This window comes from Symsagittifera roscoffensis, chromosome 2 (assembly GCF_963678635.1).
Source record: "Symsagittifera roscoffensis chromosome 2, txSymRosc1.1, whole genome shotgun sequence".
Classification (NCBI taxonomy): domain Eukaryota; kingdom Metazoa; phylum Xenacoelomorpha; order Acoela; family Convolutidae; genus Symsagittifera; species Symsagittifera roscoffensis.
In genome coordinates, this window is record NC_087063.1 from 55,874,251 (window position 1) to 55,896,002 (window position 21,752).

The following is a 21,752-nucleotide window of genomic DNA, read 5'->3' on the forward strand; positions in this document are numbered from 1 at the left end:
TAGTTCGAAAGAAATGGTTTTTATGAAACGTTTTGCTAAAACCGAACTGTGATTCGAATTTTGGAGAAGTTACAGAAAATGTTTGAGCTTGGCATGGTTTTTTTTCAGCTGCATTTCGAACTTTAACTAGTAAGTAGGCATTTTTAACCAGGCAAGATGTTTTAAGCCTTGTTGGCTTAATGGTGTTCTCCCAAACGATTCTAATTTGTATTTATAAACTTTTATAAATAACTTTGTAACTATCGTTTGGAAACAATTTATTATATTATTATTATAAGCCCTCTAAAACTTTTTGATGTCCTGAGTTCAAATTGAAAAATTTCACCTGTGATCATTTTACTTAAAGTTATGGGGGTTCAAAAACAGCAAGTTAGGCCAATTTGCAATAATTAACAAGCGATACTTTTGTGCTATTTACACGTAAGCGGCAATATGTGCTATTTTGGCTTGAAAAACTTTTAAAATAGATTGAGCCACACTAATTGGTCTGAATAATACGAAATTGCTAAATGTCTGCCTTTGTAGTTGTTAGCATGGATTGTGGGAGGAAAATTGACTGCTAAAAGTACAATAAAACTGAATTGCTTGCCCCAATTCAATTTGAAATGCTTATTTTGCCGCTTGTGCGTCAGCAGGACAAAATATATTGCGCAATAAATATCAGTTTAAAATATAGTCGCCGAAGTAGTAATAAAGTGAGTTATGACTGGAGTGTATAACTCATAGAGTAATTTCGGATAGGGTACACCGTCTGCTCGTCACGCTATCTTATTTTCGGCCGGATAGATTCGTGCAACTTCTTAGTCTAATACCGATCCTAATCTTACTCTTATACTATCTAGTCTCAGGTTGTTTAACTAGTCTCTGCTAGGCTCAATAGATCTAGGGTATACTGGTTTATTGCGGCTGCTGAAGTGCTCGGGAGAGTCCAACTAATTTCTAAGTTAAATTCAAATCTCTCTGGTGCTGAAATTACAAGTAACTTCAGCACTTACAAATAAGTGGGTTGTTAGTTAGATGGATCATGATTGGTTAATATTAAATACTTTACATTGGTAAAATATCTAATTTATCCAATCATAAAATGTAGTTTAGATCAGGTTCCACCCATCCGGGTTTTACAGAGTTTTTTAGAATAATTCTTCTGCAATTCGAAGGATGGATGATGGACGTTGGTTCTTGGCGAACATCATTTTCTTCCGTTTCCTCTTTGTTAAAGAAGTTCCAGGAAGCTGGAGTTAGAGACATAAGACGTTGTGTCTTCTAGTGATAACGACTAAGTCTTTGCAACAAACTCAAATCTGATTTCAGAATGGTTGGCTATGTCAGGTTTTTCTGTTCTGCGTGGAGAACTTCTTTTGTGTCTGATCTAGTTCGGGAATGGCGTGGAGATTGTGCGTGGAGGGGATGCCTGGTTACTCGGAGCTGTACGTATACTTGAACATCGAGGTGGTCATTGGTCTAGTTCAATGAAGTCCTTTTCTGCGAAGTCAAGTCGTACTCTAAATCCTTTGAGTTGTGATTGTGAGTGGCATATCGATTGTGGTTGGCCATTCTCTCTCGAGTGTAGTGGGGTCGTTTTGTCTTTAGATGTTCGTCCTTGGTGTTGTATTGTGATCTATGTATTGCATAATGTAATTTACATTTTATAAAACATTTATTAGTTTAATATTTTTTAATTATGATTTTAGTTAGTTGTTTTCACAAAAGCTTTTTGTTTTAGTTCGGTTATTTTGAAGAGTTACTCACCCTTGAGTAGCTCTTATTAAAAATAGAGGTGTGGTCACAAAGCGTGGATGTAGCGCGGTGGGTTAGGCCGGCTATAGAGCATGCTCAGGACGTCCTTCCTGGTGGGTTAGGCCAGGAGTGGGAGTATGATTTCATGCGGTTTTTGTGAGGGGTCCTGTTATGTGACAACGTTTTATGTTGGGTTTGTTGTGGTTTTTCTTATGTCTTGTTGGTTATGTCCTTTTTCCAAAAAGCAAATTGTTCGTGGTATGGGTTTGTCTTTCGACTTTTTTGTGTTTTATTATTTCTTTCTTAGACTTTATAATAGTCTTCAAAAGAATAAATTATCCAGTTTTAAACTGGGTTAATCCGGTTTGGGTACCGTTGGTTTCCTTTTCTTAGTCATGCTGTTATTCTATGATTTGTGGTATTTAGTAAGCTGCGTTGGTTAGTTTTGTTTAGTATATGATTCCTTTCCAACCGGGTTAAAGGAAAGTTTGAAACATGTTATTATATGTTAGAGTTGTTGAGTGTGAAAACTTGAAACTGAAATTCATTATTTTTAAACAATTCTTCGTGGGCGAGCTGTGCGAGTGTGGATAGAATTTCTGTGCGAATGAATGAAAATATCAAAAGGTTAGTACTGCATTTGCATTTTATTAATTTACTGCATAGAATTTGGAAATTTACTGCTAGTTATGGGGGAATTTTAAGTTATAAATTTTCATCATAATTAGATTTACTGCTTGTGGGGAAAATTTTAGAAATGAATTTACTGCATTGGTATTAAATTTATAAATTTATAAGTGTAAGAGATTAATAGAATTTTTGAAATCTGTTTGATGAAATTTGCGATTTTTATTTGTCTTTTGTGGTTTTTGTAGGTGATTGTCGGATGAAGGCTAAAAATCTAAAGAAAACATGGATAAAGTATGGTGAGTTTTTTAATATTTTAATTAGTTAGTAATATTCATTTAATTCATACTTACCTGTTAGTCGTCGGGGAAAAAACCGTGGGGGAAGATGTCGTGGATGAGATCGGAAGTTGTTAGTAGTTTAGCTAAGATGCGGATGATATTTTTAGTCTGAAGCAGTGGCCAAAGCAATTGAAGTGCCTTAATAGTGGTTAGTTCTTCAGTGCCAACTGCAAACTCATAAGGTGTGTTTTGGATTAGATTATATAATTTGTGATTGAATTTAGTGTTGTGGATGAATTCTAAAATTGGGATTTCTATAGGTTGTACAAACTCGTGCGGGATAAGGAAGGGTCGGGATTCTTCGGCGTTGAAGGTCTTGGTGATGGGACAGAAGATGTACATTTGGGTTATGGGATCATAATTGCGAAGAATACCATGAAGGTTAGTATCTTTAATGCAATATGTGAAATTTAGGAAAAATGGTGAAGTGTATTTGGAATTAATGAATTGAAAACGATGGTGTGGTTGTCTAGAGGGTGTGTGTAGGTCAAAGTGATTTTGGATGAAGCGATAATAACTATATGTGTGGGTTTGTTTAGTGCGCAACATAATATCGTCGTTCGTGTGGTGCAAGGAAATGAAAGGTTAGTGAAAATATTTGGAAGCGTTCTTTAAAACTTTCGTATGCTTGTGTGTCTGTTAGTGTTTCTGAAATAATGTGATCAAACTTTCGGTCGAAGATGTTTAGTGTAAATATATATGGTGTCTTGATGAAAAATTTCTCGGTAATTTGTGGATTAGCGAAGCGATCGTCGTCTAAGAATTGATCTTGGTTAGCTCTGATGATGTTGTGATCATAGTATTCGAGTGTATATTCGTTAGCTCTAGGTGCAGTGTGTGTTTTTAGTGATTTTTTATATCCAACGTAAGTAAATTGTCTAGCGGTTAGTGGTGTAGTGAGTCGATATAGCATGTCCGTATTTCGCTCTATATCGATGTGAGTGTTAGATAAAGGTAAGCAAAGAGGGTTAGTAAAATGATATTATGAGGTCCAAGAGAGAGTGGGCATTAAAACGTATTCATCTACAAAGTTGCGTGTTTCGTTAGTGTCGTGAGGGGTGTTTAAGGTGTATTGTGGAAATGAGGGTAAGGTGATAGCTAAAAATTCTTTTGTGTTAGTGTGTTGTGGATGGTTGATGTATTCACGGGCTGTTCCTGGTTTCGCTGGGAAAGGATGGTTGGGGAACTTTCTTTTAAAAGTGCGGTAAGCTCTATTAGTGTTGAGTGAAGATTCAGTTGATGTGGATGATGGTGCTAATGATTCAGTATAATTTGAAGAGGGTGTAGGGGTAGGGGGGTTGGATGAATTTATTGTGGAGGAGATTTGGTTTATTGTTGGGGTATGGAGGTGGTAGGGTTGTTGTTGAAGGGTAATAAAATTATCTAGCTCTGGGGAGATTCGGGGGGTGTCTGGAGAATGAGATGATTGGTCAGAATGAAATGAGGAGTAGGTTGGGGTAACTTGGGAAGCATAAGAGGGTGAGGAAGTGATTGGGTCAGGGTTATTGGATAATATGGGTTGAAAAGGGGGTTGAGAAAAATTAGAAGAGTTATGAAAATTATTGGATGGGGATGGTTCTGAGTCGGCAAATTCATCGAGGGTTTCAATATTCGGGTTATTGAGTTGTGAGATGGAATATAAAACTGAGATGTGTGAATTAGTGTCGGAATTCATGCCTGATGTTACATTACTAGATGGAAAATCGGGTGGCGGAAAAGCAAAAAGTGGTATTATTGGGATTGGAGAGGTAAGATTGGTTGGGTGGGAATTTGATCGGTGTAGTGATCCAAGTTGGCGGCTCATCGTGGGCTAAAAAAATGATTATTTTGAGACTGAAAAGCGGTGGTATGGGGTTGTTCAATAATTTGTTCATAAGTATTATCATCTTGTGACTGGTGTGTCCTTATATGTTGGATGGGACTTTGTGATGTGGTGAGTCGAAAATTTGGATTATGTGTGATGGCTAAATTTCGAAAATTTCGTGGGACTAGGGATAGTGGATGGTTATTTGGTAGGGGTGGTAATTGTGGTGCCGTTGGCGTTATGTCTACATTGTTATGTTCTTCGTCGTATGTATTTTGTCGTGTTGCTATTTTTGTGTTATATTCTTTTATTTGTGCGTCTAAAAGAATTTTGTTTATGGATGTAGAAAAGATTCCAAAAAATCCTGCAAAGAGTATGCGTGCTACGCTTGCTTGTCTGTTTACTTGTGTGTGTATAGCACATGTGTTGTAGATTCCTTTTAAAAGTGAGAAAAGAAATCCAATAAAGTTAAACATTGCGTATAAAATAGTCAATTTTTCTAAGATGTAGTAGGGCCATCCTAGAAAATCGAGAATTTCATTTTTGAGTGTAACAAAGCTAAAAATGTTAATTGGTGATATATCTTGGGGACGGTATTTTTCACCGTTTAGATATATATAATCTTGAATGTCTTTAAAATATCCGCTATAGTCTTGCGTGTAGATATCGGCAAATCCTGCGGTTTCTGCAAGTTTGCGTAAATTTTGGTCTATTGATTGTCTTTGTATAGTGTCCATTTGTGTTAATAATTCTTGGAATTGTTGTGTTCTAATGTGATGTTGAATATCTGATTTTGAATAGATTCCTATTGATTGTAAGTCTATATTTGGGTTTCGAGCAATAGCGCGAATGCTTTCTGGTGAAAATTTTTTGAGTGATTGCATTAATGTGGGATATGGAGTGAGAAGATAATATTTATTTTCATCAGGATTTAGTTGTACTACATTGTGGCTGTTTTCTGATCCACATGGGACTGCGGTATCCCAGAAATAGGTTCTTCGTGAAAGTGTATCCACGAAATGTACTTTATTCTTATAAAAGATAGGGATTCTTTTATAACATCGTTTATCTTTAAAAACGTATAGTGGTGATACTTTTTTAGTACAAGTATAAAACCATAAGATGTTTCCTTCATAGTCTAAAAAATTTGATCTATTTCCAGATAATAAGTATCCTGCATAGGGTATTTTTAATACTGCTAGTGCAAGTGATTGTAATATTTGTGTTCGTTCTAATTCGCATAGTTGGTGTAGTGTTTCTAATTCGGAGAGTGACATTTCTTGAAAAATTCGGCTAATTGTATAATCTAGTTTCATATCTAAATGAATATCATAGTGGATATTACCGAAATATGTAGTATTCATTAGTGATAATTCTTGTAAGCGTGTGCTTCTGGTGTCATGGGGTTTTAGATGTCCACCAGGTTGTCCGTTGCTTTTTTCAAAATTAACTGGTATATAGGATGTTCCTTCGTTTGGAGGATGACCTGTGGCATATGGGTCAAGTTTTATTTTTCCAGTGGTCATGTCGAATCCTTTTTCGTATTCAACTAATATTTCAGAGTATTGTGTTTTATGGAGTGGATTTCTATATTTACATGCAAGTTCTGTTTCTTGATATATTTGAAAACGTGTCAATTTATTTTCTATATTGTGTATGTTTCTAAAATTAGAACTTTGTCTTCGTGATGGATGGACTTGTTCATATGGAATTGATTGTATGAAATATTTTTCGTGAAATTTTATCATACGAGCGTGTATTTTTGCTACTTGAAATGTTGTACATGTGTCTTCAGGGAACCAAACAATTGATGCTTGTGTTCGTGTTGTAGGGTCACAATAACCTTGATCATTTTTACAAGGTAATCGGATTCCTTGATAGATCATTGTATTATCTGATAAATCTCGTGTTAGTTGTATTTTTTCGAGTTGTATTTTCCAATCGAAAAACATTATTTCTTGGTATCCTTTATTTTTTGTGTCTGCTTTGCAGTTTGATGGGTTATTTATACCAATGTGTGGTATCCAATGTTTATCGTGTAGGTCATAGGTTAATCGTCCGTGTGCGCCGTTATACGGGTATTTGTCGTCTAGTTTTATATGTCCTTGGTGTCTTTCAAGTTGTGATTGATGTACAGAGTCTGAAAAAACTTGAAAGTTAACTAACTTTCTTTCGGAGTTTTTATTTTGTGTGATGTTTAGTCTAAGTAATTCATTTTTACAATCGTCGGGATTGAGATGTAAAAGACGTTCTATATTACTCTGATAGAATGATTCATGGTCAAGTCGGTTTTTGTTTCCGTTCGAGACTTGTGAACAATGTACTTTCTTTTCGGAAAATTTTGCTGTGAATTTATAACCTGTAACTGTTGTTGCTCGGGCTTTTGAATAGAGTGTTGCTATTACATTTGTGGTTTCTATAGCTTGTGGTTCTGTTTCACATTGTGATACTTGATTTATTGCATATTTGTGTAGTGTTTTTTGTTCATTTTCTTCACAATCGTAATGTGTTACTAATAAATCTTGTGGTCCTGTACGAGGGGAAGGGTTTATGTTTTGATTTGAGATTACTAGAAAAAGGAGTTGGAGAAAAATTAATAATTTTAGAATATACATGTGTATGATAATCCTGAGTATGGATTATAAAATGTAATGTAGCCAATTGTGTTTTTGGTATATCTGTCGTATTTGTATATTACTTCAGTAGTTATAAACGGTGGTGGTAGTGATTGAGCTGTTATGTTAGGTGGGTTTAATGGGTAGGGATGTTGGGTAATATTGTTTAGCTTAACTGTGATTTCAAACTTTAATTGTAAACTGTTTTGTTGGAGTATTTGAATATTGTGATCACGGATATCGTTGTGAATATCTTGGCGATATTGTAATCTATTAAGTGCCCAGTTATGAAGGCGGTTACTTTCTTGATGTTGTCCAAATAATGGTGGAGGTGCTGTAAATGTATTCCAATCTAGTCTTAAAGGAATATTTATTGATGATTGTTCTCGATATCTGGCGTCGAGATTATTTGGAAAATTTAAGTTAAAAGGTGGTGGTGAAATCTGGCTTATTGATGGTGTTGATGGTAGTGATAATGTTTCTGGTAGTGATGAGGATGTTGTTGTATCCGTAGAAATATCTATTGGATCATTGACTAAATTTAGTTCACCTTGTGTAAATGAATGTGTTGTCCAATATGGTAGTCGTGATGCCTGGTTTGGGGGGTTAAAGGGATTTTCACGTATTTGTTCAGATGTTGGTGTTGAACCTAAGTAATCTGATGGTAGGCTTGAGGTGCTACGTTGTGAAAGAAGCGTAGGGGTTTCTGGTAATATACCAATGGGGTTTTCTGGAGTGTTTTGTGATGGGGATTGAGGTATATCAAAATGAACTCGGGGAGTTTGAAAATTTCTGTTTCGTCGAGGATGTATAATTTGTCTATTTATTTCGACTGTATTTTGGTTTTGACTAGGATTTCTTATTCTACTTAGTTCTTGTGGTAGTGTTGGGTATAGGTTATATGTTGGTTCGCTTAGAGGTGCTTGTCGTTGAACTGGTTCTAGTGGTTCTGATAAACGAGCGTGCCGTTCTTCAAAAGTGTATGGATTATCTTGAAAAAAAATTCGTGTAGATGTTTGAGGATTTTGAGTAGTTGAAGGTGGTGTTGGGTTTTCTTGGGATGATGTCGGTGAAGACTGACTTTGTGACTGTTGGGTAGCAATTTTTGATAGTTTTTTTAATTATTACTTTAGTGAGAAAATTTGTGTTTATTATAATATTCTTCCAAAAAAAGAATTAGAAGGATTGTTGCTAGGGCAAATGTGAGGATTGCTTTCTTTATACATTTACATATGGTCAAAATGAGGGATGATAAGAATGCTATGAAAATTACGAACAATAAAAAAATATCAGTTCTACTGAAAATTGTTCGTATCATTTAGACAAGTTATATGAATCGTACCTGTGGATATAATCAAGGGTTTTGGAAAGTTGGAGAAATAGTTCGAATATAGTGTAGAAAATTAAAAAAATGTTACAAAAAATGATTAGGATTATTAGAAAAGATTCAAGTATATCAAAAAGAAATATTATAAAGGTTTCAAGTATTGTAAAAAAATGTTTAAGATTTATGAGTATTTGAGTAACTGATTGAGAGAAGAGCATTTAAGAAATGATCTCTTGGTCGAATATTTTTTGCAGTTTGAGGCGATTTTCAAGTGTGGTCGGATTATTTATTAGTTTTTTGACAAGTGGGTTGAGTTTTGTAAAAAATTGTTGGGGGCAATTTTCATGGTGATCGGGAGGTCGTCTTTTTCTTTATTTTTGTTTGTCAAATGATCTGGGGTATGGTGAGATTTTTATACTTTAGGCTAATTAAAATGTGCATTTTGTTACTTTAGGCTAAGTTAACAAATTTGTTTTGGGGGTATTCGTGGTCTGAGTTGGGGAAATATTGTTGATCTTTGGGTTATTAGATAAGGGAGGGGTACGGTATTATGGTGATATTTATTTTAGTTGTCAAGTTGGAGTGGTTTGCTTATTTTTGACCTGGAGGTCGTAAAGTTATAGTTATAGATGTGCCTGGAGTTCTATATTATTCGTCTAGTTGGTCTTAGTTTGAGTTAGAGAAAGTGACGGATTGGATGAATCCTATTGGTCTATTTTGAACTAGAATTATTGCGTACTTGTCAGCATGTTATTTTGAAAAATGTAAATGAAAAATGTTTCGGAGGTTTCAAGATTGTGAAGTATAATGTTAAAATTACTTTTGAAATTCCACTTTCTTTAAAATTTTAGATTGGGGGATGAATATTTTATAGTTTTTACGTGGTTGATTTCGGAGTCTTGTTGTTTTTCTATTTTCTGATTTGTCGATTTGTTCTTGGGGTATTATTTGTTCGGTCATTTTTCTATTTTTTCTTTGTTTTGGGGATTCTTTATGGTTTTGTGTATTGTTTTTGGTGGCGGTTGGTTTTGTGTTTTGATTTTCGGTGGGGTTATCATTTTGTTCTGTGTTTTTCAGATGTGGTTCATTTTGAATGATTTTTAATCCTGTGAAAGAATATAATTGAGTTAATTCGCGGAGTGCGTATTCTTTTGGGTAATAAGGTAATAGGTTGTTTCGATGTTGAACGATTTCTTTTTTGTTTGAGTCGGTAATTTTATATGTGACATCAGTGGGTCTTGCAATTATTTGGTATGTTGTTTTGTTCGTTTTTGTTGGGTGTTATTTTTTATCCATTGAGAATATGGGATTGGTTTGAAAGTTGATGTTCCAAGTAGATCAACTTTATAATGATTATTTTGACAATCTAAATAAAGTGGGAAATGTTGTAAACTATTTATTTGTGATTGTTCAATATCAGTTTTTACTGCATATTTGCATTCCAATCGGGGTGATGTTTCGTTTTCTGCAAGGTAGAATTTTATGTTTTTGGGTATTTCAACTGTTGTTTTTCGTGTAAGTAATTCAGGTGGTGTATTTCGACTTAAGGTGTCTGGTAATGCAAGATTTTTTCCTGCAGTCCAAATTATATGTAAGTTTGGAAATTTCATTAGAATTAGTTGAAATCTGTAAACTCGGTGGTTTGGGTTAGATTTTTGTGTAAAGAGAAAGATGATTGGTTTATGGTCTGTGAATAAAACTGTGGGGTGTTTTGATCCAAGTATCAGAAATTCATATTCTGCCAGTGTATATATTATGGCTGTACATTCTCTCATTAAAGTTGAGAGTCGTAGCTCTGCTTGAGTGAATAATCGAGAATTTGCTGATATGAGGTTCATTTTATTTGTACCATTATGTGATTGTAATAGTGCTGCACCGATGCCAAAGTTCGAAGCATCGCACATTGCATAAAATGGTTGATTTGAATCTGGAATTGTGTTTGAAATTTGTTCAGTTAAAAGTTTCTTTATTTCTTCAAATCGTGTTTGATGTTCTGTGTTCCATTCAAAATTATTTTGTTGTCTAAGGATGTTATAAAATGGTCGTAGATATAATTGCATTTTATAAACATATTTACTTAAAAAGTTTAACATTCCAAGAAATTCTTGGATTTTCTTTTTATTTGTTGGTGGTTGAAGTTTTTGAATAGCGTCAATGCGTGATTTCAATGGAGTGATTGTTTTTCTTTCTATATTATGTCCTAAGAAATTAACTCTTGTCAAAAAGAAGTGTGATTTATCGGGGGCGGCCTTCAGATTTTCGTTCTGAAGTATTTGGTGATATTTTTCTAAAACATTGAACATCTCGTCTTTTGTTTGTGATTGCATAAAAACATCGTCTAAATAGGTGATTGCGTTTTTCTTGAGTATTAGTGGTCTAAAAATTTTGCTCATAAAAGCTGAAAATGCTGCTGGTCCTATGGATATTCCATAGAATAAGCGGTTGAATTCATATTGTTGGTTTCCGATAACAAATTGTGTTAAACGTCGTGATTATTCATCTAGTGGCATTTGATTGTATGCACTATTCATATCGGCGGTTGTAAAGTATTTGCCGTTTATTTTTGTTAAAATAACTTGTATTGGTTCAATGGGCCAATTACATTTTGATTCATCTATAAGTGAATTGAGGTATCTAGCATCGAGAACGATTTTTAATGATTCTCCTTTAGCTAGAATGATAACGGGGTTGATAAATGTGTTCCCTTTTGGTTGTTCTTCTTTATTAACTGGTGATATAATGTTGTATTGTTCTAAAATATCGAGTAATCTGTTCACTTTATCATGTAAGTGAATTGGTACTTTACTTGCTCTCTGTTTTTTGAAAACTGCGTCTGGTTTTAACGGGAGATGTAGTGATGAACTGATTTTTCCAACATCGAATTTTGATGTTGCATAGACTGATGAATATTTAATTAGCTGTTTGGCTAACTTTTCGAATTCGTCTTGTGTTATTTGTGAATGTTGGAAATTAAACATTGTTAAAAATTTCTGTTGGTCCTCTGTGTAGTTACTTATGTTGAATGTAGGTTTGAAATATGGAGTTTTTGTGAAATAATCCGTATTTCTGTTTTCGTTACTTATTATATTATTTATAGATAATTCTTCATTAAGAATTGTAGATTGGCAAATATCTAGTAATTGGAGTATATTATTTACGCGATAGGCTTTTTCGTGTATTGGTGATATTGTAGCGTTGGTTTCACAATATCCTAAAAGTCCTAAAGGTAATGTTACTTGGTAAGGTGTGTTGTTATAGACATGTAAGGAAATGATATCTGAATTCGAATTTTTCAAATATTTTATGGATGAGATTGTGATTTTGAAAAATTTGTGAATAGGTTTGAATTCAAAATCTGACATATAAAATTTTTGTTTGTTTTGTTCTTTATCATATTGGTGAACTTGTTTGATTGAAAAATTATAGATGTTTCCTGATAGTGGTTTCAAGTGTTTTCTTTGTTGGTTAAATATCGGGTAGAATTTTGAAAAGAATGGTGGTTGTTTATTTAATCTTTGAAAAAATGTTAAGGATGTTTCTTTTGTTTTTGTATATTTATCTTTGATTAATATTTTACTATTTAGTATGTTAATTGTTGGTATATACTTCGAAATAAATGGTATTCCAATGATATTATATTTAATATCAGTGATATGGAATATTTGTTTAAATGGCTTATTTAAAATTTTGCTTTGCTCCATTGTTCTGGTGGGGAGGAGAAATAATTGGATTTTTCCGTAGTTTATCAATGTTGATCCTTGTGCTGTTGCTAACTTACTGGAGGTTTCAAGAGGTGTTAGTTTTGGGTGTAAAGTTTTTATTTCATTCCATGTGGGGATGTTTATTATGTTTGATTCTGCTCCTGAATCAATTAAAAAATCTATTTCAAGGTCTGGTGGTTGACATTCTTTATTTCTTGGGCTTTCTAAGAGAAATGGTATTGTCCAAATTTTTTCTTTGGGTTGTTCTTTTTGTATATTTTGATAAATGTGGTTTGTATTTAAGCATTTTGTTTTGATATTTTTATTGGTTTGATTTGTAGTGTTAATCTCATTTGTTTCTTGCGTCGTTGGTGTGGAATTTATGGGTGTAGTGTAATAATTTTGAAGATATTCTGATTGATTTTCATATATGTGTGTTGAAAAAGGTTGTTCATATATGACAGATTCATAGTCATTTTCGACTTTTATCATATTGATAGAAAGAGTGTTTTCTGTATCACTTTCTGAATCTGATGATGTACAGTTTATTTGATTGAGTTGTAACGTATCAGTTACTGTGTCATCAATACCTGGAGGGTCTGATGTTGTTTCTGGATTAGATTGTACTTGATTAATATGTCTTTGATGTTTAGGTGTACTACTTCTGTGGCGATTATTAGAATTATTATAGTTATTATTATTCCGGTGTGGTGATTGGGAATAATTTCTATAACGATTATTATAACTTGAGTGTCGATTTTGTGAATTATTTCGCGATCTGTTTTGGTAATTATTGTTTGGTCTGTTATAGTTCGATCTATTATATGAGTTATTCCTTGATTGATTGTTCGGGTAATTCTGGTTTCGGTTGTTTGAATAACTTCTATTTCGATTATAGGAGTAGTTTCTATTCCTATTGTATGATGAATTTCGTGATTGGTTGTTTGGATAGTTGTTATTTCTTGATTGGGAATTAGATCTAGAAACAAATCGTTGTGTATTTGAATTTGATCTGGAGTAGTTACTTCTACTATTTGGTCTATTGTAGTGATTTTGTGATGAATTTTGTGTGTTTCTTCGTTCTGGCGATCTTCCTCTATAACTTGAGTTATATGGTGATTGATTTCTTGTATAATTTGTATTGTTCGGGAGTGGTTTTCCTGAACTGTTGTTGCTGTAGACTGTTTTGTTCGGTAGATTTTGATCTTTTTTCATGTATTGATAGAATGATTTATTTGGTTCTTTATATTTTTGAGGTTTATTTTGATTGTCTTGCTGTTTTTGTCTACATTCGGAAATACTATGTCCGTATCGTCGGCAATAATTACACCATTTTTTGAAAGATGGTTTGCCTTTAAAGTTTGGGTTCTTTTCGTAAATATTGAGTATTTCAGTGATTTTTTCAACGAGGTCTGTCTCTGATTCCTGTATATTATTAATATTAGTGGGAGTCGTTTCAATTCTGTTAACGTATTGTAATTTCAGATTTTCCGTTTCTTCTAGTTTCATCGTGATTTCTGCTTGTTCTAATTTGTCTACTAGTTTTCGAAAATCTAAATCGGGTTCTCGAATTGAAGAAGGATGGGATGCTCTCTTTTTTATTGCTATTTTCCTTAATTGTGGTGTTAAGGTCATCATTAAGATTTCTGTCATCTTTGTGTTTTTATAGTCGTGTGTATTTAGTGAATATGCTTTTCGAACTAGTGTTTCGATTCGTACTGCTAATTGCTTGATGGTTTCGTTTGGTAATCTGCGAATTTCATTACATAAAACTCTTTGTTGTTGTTTGTTTCTTTCGGAGTCAAACATTTTTGAAAATTCCTGTGTAAACCTTTTCCAGTTTGATTTTATTTCTAGAGGTAGTACTGAAAACCATTTTTGGGCTGCGCCATCTAAGGTTGTTTGTATTAACGCTGTGCGTCGATGTATCCAGTTTTGATGTAGTGGCGTATTAATTGGTTCAGGTCCAATATTTAAAATCAGGTTTGCTGTTACTGCATTTAAATAATCTTCTACAGAGTATTCAGGGTCTGTTCCTGTGAAAACCATTAAAGGTTTGTTTGATGTTATTGATGATCCACCCATAAGGTATGGATTCATTGTCATTTGTAATGATTCTGCTGCATTTGGCATTTGAGAAAAATTTGAAAGTTGGTTTCTTGTTATTTCATGTTGTTGGAGATAATATGGGAGTGGTATTTCATTTTGCATTTGTGATGGTTGATACGAGTGTGCAGTCATTGGATTTTGTTGTTGAATTGGTTGAAAAGATTGTGTATTAATTAGATTTTGTTGTTGAATTGGTTGTTGATGTTGTGCATCTATTGGTTGTGGAGAAAAATTTCTATGATTTGTACGTGTTTTCTGTATTTCTTGTCTACGATATTCTTGAGTATTTGGTGCAAATATATCTGGTTGTAAGAAATCATCATCTGAGGATAAATAATCCATTTGAACTGTTTTTTATTTTTATTTTGTTGAAAAAATGGGTAATTTTCACGGTGATCCTGTGGAGGATTTGTTTGGAAATTTATTGAATTAGGTTGGGTCATTGGGTTATCCCAATTTCGAGATCTTGTATATTGGTTAAAATTTCTTTGTGGTTGATTATATGTTTTTGATGGATGTGTATAATTATAATTATGGTCTGCAAAGTTGTTTCTAGTGAATGTTTTGCGTGTTTTTGATGGTATTGTCATGGGTCTGTATGTTTGGTAATCCATATGTGAATATTTAGGGGCAACCGAAGGTTTAACGGTTGATTGTAAGGTTACCTGTGTTTGTGAAGGATTTGTATTTCTTGGTGTTGTTAAATTTGGGCGTATTGGTGAAATACTTTGTTGTGTAGTTGTTGTGTGTACAATTTCTTCATTTATGAAGTGTGATGGTGTCTGGATATCTTGTTGAGTAAGATTCCTAGTTCCATTGAGGTTTTCGTTGTGTATGACTGTAGAGTTTAAACTATTATTTTGTGTATCGGGCAAAAATGTATTATAGTTTAATGGTGTTGCATCAATGGTGAATGGTATTACTTTTACATAATCTCTTATGTAAGATATCGTACTTATTGCTTGACTTGAGATTGATTGTGGGAAGCTTATAAATGCGGGATGAGACCATTCGGGGTCCCAAACATAATCTGATTGTTCTGTGATAGCGGTATCATCGTTCGAGTTTTGGGGTCTAAAATTTTTTCTTGCTTGTGCAATTAAATCAATATTGTGTGTGAAATAATCTATTATGAACCATGCCAAAATTTTTTGTAGATCGTGTTTTGTATGTTGTGAAACGTCGTCTTTCGTGAAATTTTCTTTAATAATGTTTAAATAACTAGAGAATAGTGTGATTTCATGTCGTACTCTTAAATGTTTAGATGTTTCTGTCGGTGAGACATTTGTTATTGGGATTTCGTTTTCTAATATCGAAATATAACTATATATTATTGCGAAAACTTCATTGGTGAATATGGAGTTTGCTCTTTGTGAGTTATGATATTGGATGCTTTTTATATATTCTGAAAAAACTTTTGAAAATTCTAAATCAAGATCGTCTGTTTGAATTGTATATTTTCTATGATTATGGTTTGGTGAGGTGAATTCTATGGAGTAAATTCCATACTGTTGTGTTATGTTGCATATATCTTTTAAGTAGTGGTCTATGATTTGTCTTTTGATTTTTACATCTGGGAACTCTGTTTTACATGGACTGATTCCGGGTTCAAATAAATTTAATAGTAAATTTTTGCAAAATATATGCTGTCGTCTATCAGTGGTTGCATCTACTATAAAAGGAAAGATTTCATCATCATCTGGGGTTTCGTCACCTGGGGTGTGCGTTGAGCTCATTTTTTCGTTCGATGACTGTTAATATGTAATTATTAATGTGTCGAATTGGTTGATTCCAATTGTATAAATGTACTGGTTTGTGTTTATACTGCTTTTTTATTCTTCTTTTTCCTCTTTTTGATGAATTTGAAGTTGTTTCTGAGTCAGAAAAATATAATTGATCGTGAAGTGGGCAATTTTTATCTATTGATTCTTTTAGTTTGTAAAGTTCGTCTAAACTGTTGGTTTCTGATTCTGAAAATGCGTTTCGATTTTTTGAAAATCTTTTTCGTGTTATTTGTCTTTGTTTCGTTTTTATTTTTCTTTTTAGTGTTTGTCGTTTTGTTCGAATGTATCCAACTGTTTGTGTATGAGGTGTGATTACAAGGTCGTATTTTTTGTTATCTATTTCACAATTGTGTAAAACGATTGTTTGTTTATTTCCTAGGTTTTTAAATGACATAAGGTTTAGGATGACGGATGCAAAAGGTTGTTAAATGATTTCTATTTTCCTAAACTGTTAGTTCTTACGATTTTTTGGTTAGCTTAACCTGGGTCTATTTGTTCAGGGTTGGAGAGAAAAGTATATCGATTCCGAAGAATGATTTTTTACTTTCTCGTGGCTAGTATAAGTTAAGGTGTTAACTTACTTAATCTTACTTAGGGGTAGTGATTGTGTTCAAGGGTTGGAGAATAGTAAATCGATCCACAAGGTTCAGGTATAATTAGAACGCGAGTAGTTCGTTAGATACTATTTTAAACTTACTAAGTCTAAGATTTATCCTGGGTCTGGTAAGAGGGGGGGTCAAGTGAAGGATGAATAACCGAAGTTCTTCACTGTTTATCCTAATTTGAATGATTAGTTTTGTTTAAAAATTTCTATTAGTCTTAGGTCTTTAGAAAGGGTTGGGTAGTGAATCGACGTTTGAGGTCGTTAGACACTAATTAAGTGGGTGGGGGAGAACAAAGTTGTTCTGTTTGATCCAAGGATAAGCCTTGATGATCAAATTTGAAATTTAATTAAGTAGAAAATGATTTAAGATCCAAGGATAAGCCTTGATGATCTGGTTTTAAAATTAAGTGAATTTAAGTTTAAAATGTTTTAAATTTGTGTAAAGAAAAGATTTAGTATTTTTATGATATTAGTGGGTTTATGATTGCTGTTATGTTTTAGGTGATGGAGCTGGAACAACAGGATGATTTATAATTACTAACCATTTATTGTCATGCTACTAATTTTTATTTTTTATTTTTCAATAAATATTTTTCAAACATGTTTTGTATATTACTGCAGAGTTTTAGGAAAACGATCTTAGATCTTTTTATCAATCGTTATTGTATATTAATAATTTTGTTTAGCGCCTGTAATGATTTTGAGGATTGACTTCAAAATTTTAGGTTTGCAAATGAAAATCTAAATTCATTGCTAGTAGTATTCTAAATATAAAAGTTTGTTCTGGTTTTTGCCTAACTATCATATAGCTATATGGCAAGTTTCTACTTTGTCGTATGTCGTCTCTGGTTCGAGGTCTTCTTCCAATTCCGGGTAGTTCTGTTATGGTTCGGAATATTGGCTCTGATCTATTGAGTCGTAGAGACATTTCGATTAAATTATTGTCGTATAACATTTTGTAAATGTTTTTGTCTAATTTCTAATCTATTTTGGTTAATTCTAAGCTATTAAGGTCTTGTTCGAGACTTATGGTCGCACCAGATGAGTTATGACTGGAGTGTATAACTCATAGAGTAATTTCGGATAGGGTACACCGTCTGCTCGTCACGTTATCTTATTTTCGGCCGGATAGATTCGTGCAACTTCTTAGTCTAATACCGATCCTAATCTTACTCTTATACTATCTAGTCTCAGGTTGTTTAACTAGTCTCTGCTAGGCTCAATAGATCTAGGGTATACTGGTTTATTGCGGCTGCTGAAGTGCTCGGGAGAGTCCAACTAATTTCTAAGTTAAATTAAAATCTCTCTGGTGCTGAAATTACAAGTAACTTCAGCACTTACAAATAAGTGGGTTGTTAGTTAGATGGATCATGATTGGTTAATATTAAATACTTTACATTGGTAAAATATCTAATTTATCCAATCATAAAATGTAGTTTAGATCAGGTTCCAAAAGTCAAACAACAATAACTTTGTACAAAAAAATCAGGGTTAATTTTTTTTAATTTTGAGCCCTGAGCACCATTATTTTTTTTTCAAACTGTGTAAAAAATCCGTCAAAATTGCAAGTTGAAAAGTAACAACTTGTCTGGAGAATAAATCACCGCGAGCACAAAAAATCCGTCAATTTCTTCGTCAGAATAGCAAGCAAAGATAGCCATCTTTGCTTGCTATTCTGACGAAGAAATTGACGGAATTTTTGTGCTCGCGGTGATTTATTCTCCAGACAAGTTGTTACTTTTCAACTTGCAATTTTGACGGATTTTTTACACAGTTTGAAAAAAAATAATGGTGCTCAGGGCTCAAAATTAAAAAAAAAATTAACCCTGATTTTTTTGTACAAAGTTATAGGATTTTTTTGTACAAAGTAGTCGGTCAAATATATTCGGACGACAAGCATACATATTTGAACAACAAGCATAGATGATCGGTCTTTTTTTCAGAAGTCGCAACAAAAAATCCTTCACTTTCTTCCAACATCAATATTCGGAAACCAAGCATAGATATTTTGAAACCAAGCATAGATATAGATATTAAAACACCCGAATACAAAGTGCCACCCATTTTTCAAATGGTCGGAACAATAAAAAAAAATGTCTGTTGTTTTAAAACAGTCTGAACGAAAAAACTGGAGTATTCGTCTGACAACCATAGTAACACCACTTTTTCAAAAAAAATGACTAAGAAATCAAAAAAAAAATGACAAAAATTCAAAAATTGAAGAAAAAAAATTAACAAAACTTTTTTAAATATTTGAAACTTTCACTCCCAAATGGCGCTTTGAAAAAATTCCAAAAACAATTTTACTTGACTAAAACTAAGTTAAACGTCCTAAATTAAGCAAAAATAAGCAATTGTAAGCCTGCTCGCTCGCATTATTTGCTCGAGTTTAGACTTTTTTGGAAATTTTGTTTCTGTCGTTCTGAAAGAGATTTAATATGATATATCACTCGAGTCCCATTAATATTTTTGGTACATAATTTTTCGAAAGACAAAAAACTAAAACACACTTGAATACAAAGTTTCTCCCCCTTTTTCAAAAGGTCGGCACAATAAAAATCAAATAATGAAACGTCTGCTTATAGGCGATCAGACTTTTTTGTAGTTGTATGGTCAACTTTCATCTTTTTATGGCAAATCAACTGAAAAAAAAGAAATTATAAACAGACACAGTTTTTGATTTGAAATCGGTAAGTTAAGCAGTTATTAGTTAATCATAATGTCAACCAAGTGTGTAGTCATATATTCTGAAGGTTGTGTGGTAGTGCAGCCATCTGTAATACACAACCTTGAGGACAGTTGATAACTACTGCATCTGCAGTAACCATATGTGCTAACTATTTATTATGTTATTATTATGTAAGTGGTCAAGGTCATGCGTTGTTGTCCAACACTAAAGTTTGAGTTGTTCAGTGTGTTCATATCTCATACTGAAAAGCAGTAACAAACTATCAGTTATTAACTAAGAACAGGACAAAACTAACAACAGTAAATTTACATTATCCATCTTATTCTTCTTCTTAACACGCTCCGCAGAATAGGGTTATCACATGGCGCAGCCAGCAGGATTCTTTGCTCAGGATAACAGAACGGACATAGGAATTCCTGTATATTGGACCACAGCGAACTCAGATCCACCTTGGAATTTTAAAGTATGGTTAGATCAGTTTCTGATGGCGGTGACAGTAAAAGAAAATGTAAACCCTGAAGTTATGCTGGAAGATCCCAAACCAGTATTAGAGGAGCCGGAACCCCGTCCAGAAACACCCAGAGACGGCGAATCTGCTGCTGCAACAGCAGCAAGAGAAGCAAGGGATAGATTGTTGAGAGATAGAGTGGCAGCTGAGAATGAAGAGCGAAGAGAAAGAGGACCCAAGGTGGGCCACAATATTTACTACAACGAAGTTCAAAAGCGATTAGTATCTAGACTATTTCTTGCGTTTGGGACTGAAGGAAAGAAAAGATTTGTTCAGAAAAATCCACATGTGGAAATTTCGAAACTGCAGTTTAAGGAGATGGTTAGATTGGCAAAGGAAACTTTTGAAAAATGCCAAAGTATTACGTACGAGCGGTACAAATTATTCAATAGAGCACAGGAAGTAGGAGAATCTTTAGAATCATTTCATGCAGCACTAACTGCACAAGCAGCTAAGTCAGCATTGGACACTTTGGAAGACGAATTGGTCAGAGATCTCTTTATTTCGAAAATGCGAAGCCCAGTTCTACAGGATACACTCACGTTCGAAACGCTACCTCCCGAAGAAGTATTAAAAAGGGCGATAAAATTTGAGCAGAGTAAACAATCGACTCAAGCATTTCAGAAAACTACTCTGGGAACTGCACAAGCAACACTTCACCAAGGACCACAGATTAAAGTCAAACAAGAACCAATTATGGTGGTTGGTAACAGGAATCAAAGCAATAGAAAACCCTATCGTGAAAGAAATAGACGGAAACAACAAGAGGGGAGAGGGTTACCAAACAACAGTAACTCAGAGGACAGAAAACCCTGCAATAGGTGTGGTAGACCATTTGTAGATGGTCACTTGAAAAATTGTGCAGCGATGGGAAAACAGTGTAAGAATTGCAACAAACCAAATCATTTTGCTCGAATGTGTCGGTCACAACAGGTCAGTGAAATAACTGAAAATACAGAGAGTTCGGAAGGAGAATGTAATCTGATACAAACATTCGATTCATGCGAAGAATTCGAGGTTATGGCAGTGGAACAGAAAGACAGCGAAGTAGAGATGATCAACAGATACATTGATGAAAAAATGAAAGAAAACAGCGGGGTTAACGAACTAGAAACGAAAAAGATTGACATACGGAATGACTCATCATCAGGAAGGATGAAGTCACTGAAGGCTTTAATCCGAATCGACAATCAGATAATAAATATGACGGTGGACACCGGTAGTCCAATTTCATTCATAAATTGGACAGTAGCAAAACAAATTCTTGAGTTATCAGAAAAAATACAATTTACTCCAGTCGAGAAATTGTATTTACCAGCGCAATTCGTGGACTATAATAAAAAACCAATAGCAATATTGGGGGCGGTGAAGGCCAACATAAGATCCGCCGGTTGGGAAGTCCCAAAGGCTACTTTTCTGATTACTGAACGAAGGACGCGATGTATACTAGGGTTAGACCTACAAAACAAGATAGGCATAACCACTACACAAAGACCCGCTCCAACGAAAAAATCCAGATTTGATATCATGCTGTGCGAACAGTCGGATCCGTGGAAAGAAAAATTCTACAAAAATTTTAAATCACTGTTTGATAGAAAAGGAAGATCAGCAAATCACGTCGTGAACACAACATTCAAATATCCTCTCTGCCCGATTCAAGAGAAAGGGAGGAGAATACCGATCCATGTGCAAGGGAAAGTCGAAAAGGAAATTGAAAAACTATTATTAGAAGGACATATTCAGAAATTGGATAAATGTACCAGTGATTGTTTCATAGCCCCTATTGTTATCACAGTGAAGAAAGATGATACAATTAAATTGGCATTGGACGCAAAACCCATCAACAGACAATTATACAAAAATAAGTATCAGATGCCGAATGTGGAAGAATTACTAGATGGGGTCA

At 33.9% G+C, this 21,752-nt stretch overlaps 1 protein-coding gene across 3 annotated transcripts in view; it reads right to left on the reverse strand.

Annotated features, from left to right (window-relative positions):
* LOC134839241 (leucine zipper protein 1-like) overlaps nucleotides 1-21,752 on the reverse strand; it is a 71,940-nt gene that overhangs the window by 13,864 nt on the left and 36,324 nt on the right. The window lies entirely within an intron of this gene.